The following is a 9,007-nucleotide window of genomic DNA, read 5'->3' on the forward strand; positions in this document are numbered from 1 at the left end:
CAGAGTGGTTTTTGTCTTGACATTTATGTGAGGACCTACTTAAGGACGCTATTCCGAGTTTTCAGAAACGGACCTGCTAGTTCATCTCATAGTATTACTCATTGTATATATGTGTATTTGTAGATGATAGATTATTATGCATATATTAGCTTAGGTTTTCGACTTGATTATTCTCAGATTCATTGCTAGTGAGATGTATAGATAATCGAGACATAGATAAGGAAACAATAGTTATTTCCGAAGTCGCCAGAAGTATAGATGAAGTTTGTGAGTACTTTCACTGGAAAACTCTCATGAGGCTATAACTCATCCACTAGGAATTTCCTAGTGGTTTAAGGCCTTATTGCATATAGTCAATGCAATCGCACTCAGCGAAACAAGATTAGTTAAAACTCCATTTTTGGTCACTTATGCTAATTTCTCATATTTGCTTGAGGACAAGCAAAATGCTGTTTGGGGGTGATTTGATAAGAGCCCAAAACTGTAGTTTTAACCCCTTAATAATACTACTTTTAGACCAATTATGAGAGTAATAAATAAGAGTTAATGCTAATTACGTGCTTTTATGTATTTCAGGCATGGAACTCAATTATGTGCAGAAATATGCCACTTTGGCGATATAAAGGAGCAAAGGGTTGGTTGCTAAAAAGTTATGTGATAAAGGCCAAGATTCAAGGAGACAAAGCCTTTATAAAGCCCGGTCAAAAGCTGAAAAGTCAACATGGGCAGAAACAGTGCACAAGTCAGCAGAACTTCTGAAGACCATATCTTTGGACTCACGCCTCGGATTTGGGCCTACCTTACGTCAAAACGACTGGTCCAGAAAAACCTTTCCGCCTTGATCCAATCAAAGGAGCAGAAGTGGACGAAAAGTCTGCTGAAGTCAAAGCCAGCTAAAAATGGGCTCTGTGAACTAAAGAAATTGGGCTTTGGGCTCAATTTTCCGGCCCAAAACATGGCTCCTCAGCCCATGCATGAAATTGTGGATATAGTCTCCCCCTTTATATAAAACAAGACTTAGCTCTTAAGAAAGATATAGTTAGATAGCTTAGAATATAAAGTAGCCATTAGAATAGCTTGATATCTAGTTTTTGAATTTCAATGAGTAATTAATTAGTTTCATTCCTTGTTTTAGATTAATTATTTGAATCATTGTTCTTCATTCATTAGATAAATAAAATAGTAGTTCTTGTTAATTTCGATTTTGTCATTTAAATTTGTTTAAATCTAACTTCAATTATTGTTTGTTATTCATTTCCTAGTTATTAATTTGGATTTCAATTCTTGAGTAGTTAAATTAGTAAAGTCCAAATCTTTATATTATGTCTAGTTTTAATTCAATTGGAAATGATAGTTTGATGAATCAAGGCTAACCCTCCATTAGAGGGGTTTGATGAAGCCTTGATGAAAACTTGATTGTGTAGTATAGAATCGTTGTAAGAATCTATTCCACTCTAGAAGGTCGTTGATTCGCCATGAGAATGGGTGGACGACCTCACATGCTAGTTATGAATTGGTAGAAATGCCATGTATAATTAGGGATTAGAACGACCAATTCTTACCGTAAGAACGTAAGAATTGGTTTACAACAAATCTATGCTAGTTTATTAAGTTGGTAATCAAGGTGGAATCAAATTCCCCTAATTCTTTATCTAGATTCAACTCTTAGTATTCTGTCATTCTGTTATTTATATCTTGTTATTTGAATTCACATCGTAGTATAAATTTCCTTCGTAAATCTCTCATTGACCTTGGATAGACCATCAATTATAGAAAACTTGAATGCTAAAGGACTAGGAGTGGAACGAATCTTCTATTCCAACTCTAGGTCAATAGATTCGAGAGTAGAAAACAAATATCTTTGATAAGTCTAGTATAAGCAACAATTTATAATTTTACTTTCGTTTAGGGTTTCATCGCTTTATTTATGAGTAAGACTGTCTTTTTTATTGTTATCATTTATCCTCAAAAGAAAAGTGGAACGGGAAGAGTCGTTACCTCCCCAATTGTTGTTCCTCTTAGATTGATCTTCTAAGAATTTATAAGCCTCCAAGGCTCCTTTACTAAGAAAACTACCCCCAGTCATTATATCTAGAACCTCCTTATGACGATGTAAAATCCCTTTGAAGAAGGCACGAACAAGTGTGTCTTTCGCAAGATTATGATGCGGGCATTAAATGAGAAGATCCGTGAAACGATTCCAAGCCTCTGAAAAGGATTCATGAGGATTCTAGCGGAATAAATGAATCTTTTGAAGCATTTCATCTGTCTTCAGGGGTAGGTAAAACTGTTTCATGAACAATTAAACAAGATTAGCCCATGAGTCCACAGAATTTGGCGTTTGGGCAGTTAACCAAGACGTCGCCTTGTCGGCTAGGGTGAATGGAAACACCCTAAGTTTAACTTGATCCGGACTTACGCTAGGATGATGGAATGTAGTGAGAAGTTGTTCTATCCTACGCATGCATTGATAAGGCTTCTTGTGGTCTAAACCATGGAAAACCGGTAACAAGTTAAATATATTCAGGGGAATTTGAAAATCCCCCACTAGGTATGAGCGCAAGAATGATGCACGACTTAGGGCCATCGTTTAGTGCTTTATAAAAATCAGAGAGAGGTGTCTCTGGTTCTTTAGCTATTGATGCAGGTGTAGTGTGTGAAATTCTAGATAGGCATGTGATATTGCGTCTACAAAAAAACAAGCCTGATTATACTAGAATTGAAACTCCTCTGACAGAAGAGGCGAGGAGTGTAAGAAGGAGTCCCTGATTGCCTCTTTGCTACACTTATGAATAGCGTCTTGTATACGCGAGCTTAGTGTATTTAACAAGTTAGAAACACTGAATAACTTGAAAAAATGGAAGTTTGTACTAACCTGTGAAGATCGGGCTGTTCAGAAGAGGGCAAGTGGTGCGCTCAGAAATTTCCTAGGTTGGTGGGTCGCTACCCCTCGCCTAACTTCGAAGTTCCAGCGCGCCAAAGACAAGGCGCCGAAATTTGCCCGAAGAAGGGCACGTCGTCGCTCATGCCTGAGGCGATTTCTAGTGAGTTGAGCACGGGGGCACTCAGAATTTGCCTATGAAGTGGCGATGTCGCTCGTGCTCGAGGGCGATTTCAGAGTGAGAGCGGGGGCACTCAAAATTTGCCTGTGAAGGGCGCAAGTCGCGCTCTTGCCTTTGGCAATGTCCAGTAAGTTTAACGTGCTCCAAAAAATTTGAAATTTTTACAGTAGTTTGTTAAGACGTTTATCAAGAAGCCTGTAAAATTTCAGATCAATCGAAAGCTATGAAAGTTCTTCTACTGCCCTTTAAAGTTTGTCAAATAGTTTTCGGACACAATACAAACAACTGAATGGTTAACTAATCAAAACAGAGCCAAAAATCGTCAAAAGTTTACTAGAGACTCCTGACATATCCTACATGTTCCTCTAAAATATTTAGAGCAGTTGGAGTTCTACAAACCCTCCTTATCGGCTGGTGTTCTAGAAATTAAGTGTTTGTAAAACTGCAGAAACACACTGAAAACAATCCACTAGTTAGGTGATCAAAATAAATCAAAAACTCGTAAAAGTTTTACTGGAAACTCTTGACTTATGATAGATACTTCTGTAAAAATTTTAAATATTTTGGAACTGCCTAAGTAACCCTACTCGTCTATTTTTCAAGAACTTACGATTTGAAAACTGAAATGTAGCACTGTAAATATTGTATTAGTTCACTAGGTAAAACAATTAGGAAAAATCTGAAAATATTATAGTAAATCAATAACACCTTAAGGATTATGCCTAAAAAATTTCAGAATTTTTCAAAATTTACAAATACCTTTGCTGCAGTGTTTTCCTCTGTGAATCCGCAATCCCTATGCCTAAAATAGTGAACATTACCAAAAATACAAGAAATAAGAATGAAAAATTAAAAGGGTGGGTGGGTTGAGAATGGGGTATTGTCCCTTGGATTCAACCAATTGAATTCTTGTCCTGAAAGAGTTTAAGATTGCAGCGACGCCATTTGATAAAGACAAAATTTACGTAAACTAACTATCTATTTGTAAACATAAATAATCAATTAACTAAATAAGTACTTAAATCAATACTCCTAGTCTCAATTTATTATGCAATATATAAAGAGTACGGATTCGTTCCACTCATAAACCATCAAGACATAAATAGAATTTAACTAATCAAACAAAAAGAACAATGATGAGAGTAATGATTTGAATAAGAAATTAACTATTATGATGATACTACGAATTTATACTAAATTAACTAACAATATAATTATGTGAATCAAAGATAGAGAATGTTAAAGAGAGAATTAAATCTACTTTTCAATTCCTAGAAGTGTTAAAATAGATTGTTAAGAAACCCTAATCTTTATATTCTCACTAAAAGGTTAAATATAAATCTTAGACTTTTATGATCCCTAATTCAATTATATCATCTCTAGTCATAATCAAATTAGCATGAGAGGAAGATTTGTTTTCTATTCTCATGGCAAAACTCACAATCCTCTAGTTTAGATTTTTCTCTTATTATCTCTAAGTCAAGAAAAATCCAAACTTTAAACCTTAATCAACAAAACTATGCTAAACAAATCAAGTCCTCTCAAAGCTTCATTAACCTCCTTCTAATAGGAGTTTAGCTTTGATTCATTGGACTGAAATTACTTAAACAATAAAGGGAAAACATAATAAAAAAAGTTGAAAGTATTTTTATTGAAGGTTTAATGGAGACTACAAACATAAACTAATTCTAACCCTAAACTAAACTATAAAAGGAGATAAAGAGAACCCTAATTACACTAATTAAATTAATAGGGGAGTAGCCAACTTTGTTTTAGCCTTAACCATCTTTATATAGGAGAGGGTTAGGTTACAATTTCGTGCATGGGCTTTTAGGCTAGGTTATGGACCCATAAATCAAGTTCATAACCCAATTGGTTAAATCCAAGACTTCTAATTCTGGTCGTGTTAATGTAACACATGTTTTCACCAACTTATACTACTCTGATTGAGTCAAAGCCTGGACCATTAGAAAGAGCTTTTTGAGCTGGTCATTTTGATATAAAATGGGCCTAATTCTGAGGCCTGAGTCCAAAGATATGACCTTTTGAAGTTCTATTGACTTTTCTTCAGCTCTCTAATCCGGTTTGACTTTCAAAGAGTAGAAAAATCGTTTGACTTGGACTTTTAAGGGCTTTTTCTCCATTAAACTTGGGCTTTCTTCATAGAACTTCTCTAGCAATCACTTTAGCTCCTTTTAGCTTGAAATAATTAGTAATCAATAATTGACATTTATTCAACTCTAGATGGCCAAAAATATTCTTAAATACTCAAAAACATATAATTAGTAATAAATCTATATTATTAATAACATAATTGGCTAAATAGAAATACTATGAAAGGGTTTAAACTACATTTTTAGGCTCTTATCACATATCAACTTTAAGAGTATATATTCTCTTTTTCCTGTTATTTTGAGATCGGATGAAGTGGAAAGCTTCATGAGCTAAAAGGACATTGTCATGAATATCTTTGTCTGGCAAAAAAACACTTTGGTTTGGTCCAATAAGCTTACTGAGAGGAGGGCGGGTTCTATTTGAGATAATCTTCGATATAATCTTATAAGTAACATTTCCTAAACTGATTGGATGAAATTAGTCAGGTGTAAGGGGATTTTCCACTTTAGGGATGAGCACCAGAAAAGTGTGATTTATATTTTGAGCAAAAGTACTATGCGAGAAGAAGTATTTAACCATGGAACATACTTGGGCACCCACAATATTCCAGTATTTAAGGTAAAATATTACCTGAAATCCATCAGGACATGGTGATTTGAAGTGACCCAACTTTTTAAGAGTAAAATCTACGTCCACCCCACGGGCAATATCGTCAATTTACTTCACTTAACAAAACTTTTCCGTCGTTCTCGATTTTTTCTATCTCTACTCGGTCTCTCTCTCTATCTCTCCATTTCGTTCTCTTCTCAAGCTCCAAGCTCCAAGCTCGCCCACCCTTTTCTCTCTGATTTAATTGTGTATTTTAAGAAATGCCTTGATCATCTGTGGTGAACAATTATTTCTCCTGAAAATGGTGTAAGAACATGCCATAAATAAGAAAGCAATCAAGACTCTGGAAGTCAGGAGTAACAATATTGGTGATCGATATTACTATGATGGGTTCCGACCTTTTTGGCTCATATGTTGAGGCCTCCTATGCTACTTTGGTTGTTGCCTCCATCTCCTCCTATGGAATCAACTATCAGTTCACTGTCATGATGTATCCATTACTCATCAGCTCCATGGGTACAACGTATTACATGTAAGTCTGATCACCACCCTTTTTTGCAAATGATATATTTGAAATCAATGTTGTCAAGGAAATTGAGACTACATTGAAGAAGCAGCTCGTTACATCAACTGTTTTTTATCATTATTGGTATTGCAATTGTTACCTAGCATGTGCTGCCATCATCCTTTACAATTTTCAATTTTGGAGAGTAGAAAGTTGTGCAAAATTGGTAAGTTACTTTACATGTCATGTGTGGTATGTCGAAAAATTAGGCATGGTGCACTAAATTGATTTTCTTAATTTGCAGGGAACTATTTTTCAATGTTGCCATTGGTCTATGGGCAAGCTTGGTCATTGGCTTCGTGACTGAGTACTATACTAGCAATGCATACAAGTTTTCTATTTTACTAAACTTTTATATGCTACTACTAACGTTATTTTTGGCCTTGCATTAGGATACAAATCTGTCATTATTCAGATTTTCGCCATTGCTGATATGGCTGGGAAGAGCCACCTGATCCGAGAGAGAACTGATACTATTGATGTTGCTGGAATTACTACATATTGATCCGCTAGCTGCTCTGGTTTCTTTGGCACTCTTTGGTGCCTTTGTAAGCTGTGCAAAATCTAAGTGCAGCTAAGTGCTATTCGAACAATACTTTGAGTGCAGTATTCATTTGAAATCACAGCTTCGTGCCAAACTACTTCAGATAAGCAATGCATGCTATGATCGAACCTTTGTCAGTGAGATATGTATCTTTTAATTTGATGCCCCCTACCTCAGTGTATACAATAAGTGCTACTCATTGAACTTTGTGAGAACTATTTTTCTTCCCATTCTTTTCTGCAATGAATGGGCAGCTCTATATTACAACACTATTTAAATGGAATGACGACAATGTGCTATTCAGTCAATCAGTGCATGATCAACTGTGTAATATATTGTTCTCAATTAGTACTTTTACTCTATTGCGGTACCACAAGAAGCTTCCCAGATTCATCTCTACATTCTCCCCAAACCATGCAGTTCTCAAGTCTAAAACTTTTCCATTCTAAATACAATAATAGAAACATGTACAGGTTAAGCTTTGGCAACGAATGTTTGAAGGGATTTTACCATGCTTCGTAAGTCTCGCTATAAAACTCCTTAAAATGGAAAGACTCAAGTTTATAGTTTGACATTAAGTGCTTATGTTTTTTTGATAATGACGATAAGTGCTTAAAAATTATGATTTGTGAACTAAAAGTATCATGGAAGTCAAGAATTTCCGTTGCCTAAAACTAGGACTTTTTATGTGCCTATATATAAATATATTGAGATATTTTTCTTCTTATATTGCTCTAATAATATGGAAAATGCAGTAATGATCCGATTCTCATTCTTTGGATTTTATTTCGTTTGTTAGAAGCAGTACGTTTAATATAATGCGAGCACGTGTATATATATATATATATATGGATTGGCTAGAGTGCCACTCTAATACTGCCACTCTTATCTCACACTTCTCCTCAACCGTCCGATCTCACCTCAAGATCTGATAATCTAATTCACTCAAAAAATCCGATATTTCAAAATTTCGTAATATTTCAAAATTGAAAAAATGAAATAAGATAAAAACGTGAAATTGGAGAACTTTCTCTCTCGGTCTTCTTCTTCTCCACTCTAGCAACCAAGCTTCTGGAACTTTCTCTCTTCTCTTCAATCGGATGATTAACAATTGTTTAATTAAGGTATCAAGCACTTTCATTATTTAATTTGTTTAATTCGTTTGATTTTCGTTTAATTCGTTTGGGTTTTGTTTAATTAGATTGAACAATTTATATTTTTAATGAAACTAAATATATCAACTTTAGTTTAGCTTTAAACATAGTGATTTATTCTCATCCCTTGCACTGGCCTCTTGCACATCTTGAAGAGGTTTATTACTGGCAATTTTGGCTGATCATAAAGCTCTTTATAACTTCAACTTCTTATTTTCAAAAAGATTTACAGAGTTTTGTTAGCTTATTTAAGAGTTAGTGAAAAAGTTGACTATAAGTAGACAATTTTGTAGTAGGTTATATGATTGGGATTTGCTTACGGCAGATTCAACTTTCCCAACAATCAGCCCGTTCTAAATTTCTAATGTACCTAACTTCTTGAAAAGTTGTAAAGATTCTTACAATGCAGTTTATTCATTATTGTGCTCCATTTTTCTATATGGTCAACTATGTTGAAATGGAATCATTATTTGGTAACAATAATGAGTAAACTGCTGGTTTATCAGTTTGGAACTAGCATATTCGGTGAACTCTGTCAGAATATTGAACTAGCATATTCGGTGAACTCTATCAGAGTTCAGTGAACTTTGTCAGAGTTTTGAACTAGCATATTCGGTGAACTCTGTCAGAGTTTTGAACTCTGTTAGAGTTCGGTGAACTAACATATTCGGTGAACTCTGTCAGAGTTTTGAACTAGCATATTCGGTGAACTCTGTCGAGTTTTGAACTCGAGAGTTTTAAACTAACATATTCGTGAACTCGGTTTTGAACTAGCATATTCGGTGAACTCTGTCAGAGTTCGGTGAACTAGCATATTCGGTGAACTTCAAGCATCACCCTTTTTGTTTGTTCTTTATATTGTTATTTCAATGTTAGACTTACTATTGAAAGCATTTGTCCCTTTCCTCAAGGATTTATTATTTAATCGTGGATAATGGTTATTGATGTTAACATGCTT

At 34.9% G+C, this 9,007-nt stretch overlaps 1 long non-coding RNA gene across 1 annotated transcript; it reads left to right on the forward strand.

Moving 5' to 3' along the window:
- The first annotated feature begins 5,919 nt into the window (after nucleotides 1–5,919).
- On the forward strand, nucleotides 5,920–7,203 carry LOC147503014 (uncharacterized). The gene is made up of 3 exons (XR_015220102.1): nucleotides 5,920–6,318; nucleotides 6,596–6,658; nucleotides 6,744–7,203. It is a non-coding gene; the product is annotated as an uncharacterized LOC147503014 (long non-coding RNA).
- Nucleotides 7,204–9,007: the final 1,804 nt, after the last annotated feature.

This window comes from Coptis chinensis, chromosome 4 (assembly GCF_015680905.1).
Source record: "Coptis chinensis isolate HL-2020 chromosome 4, ASM1568090v1, whole genome shotgun sequence".
NCBI lineage: Eukaryota > Viridiplantae > Streptophyta > Magnoliopsida > Ranunculales > Ranunculaceae > Coptis > Coptis chinensis.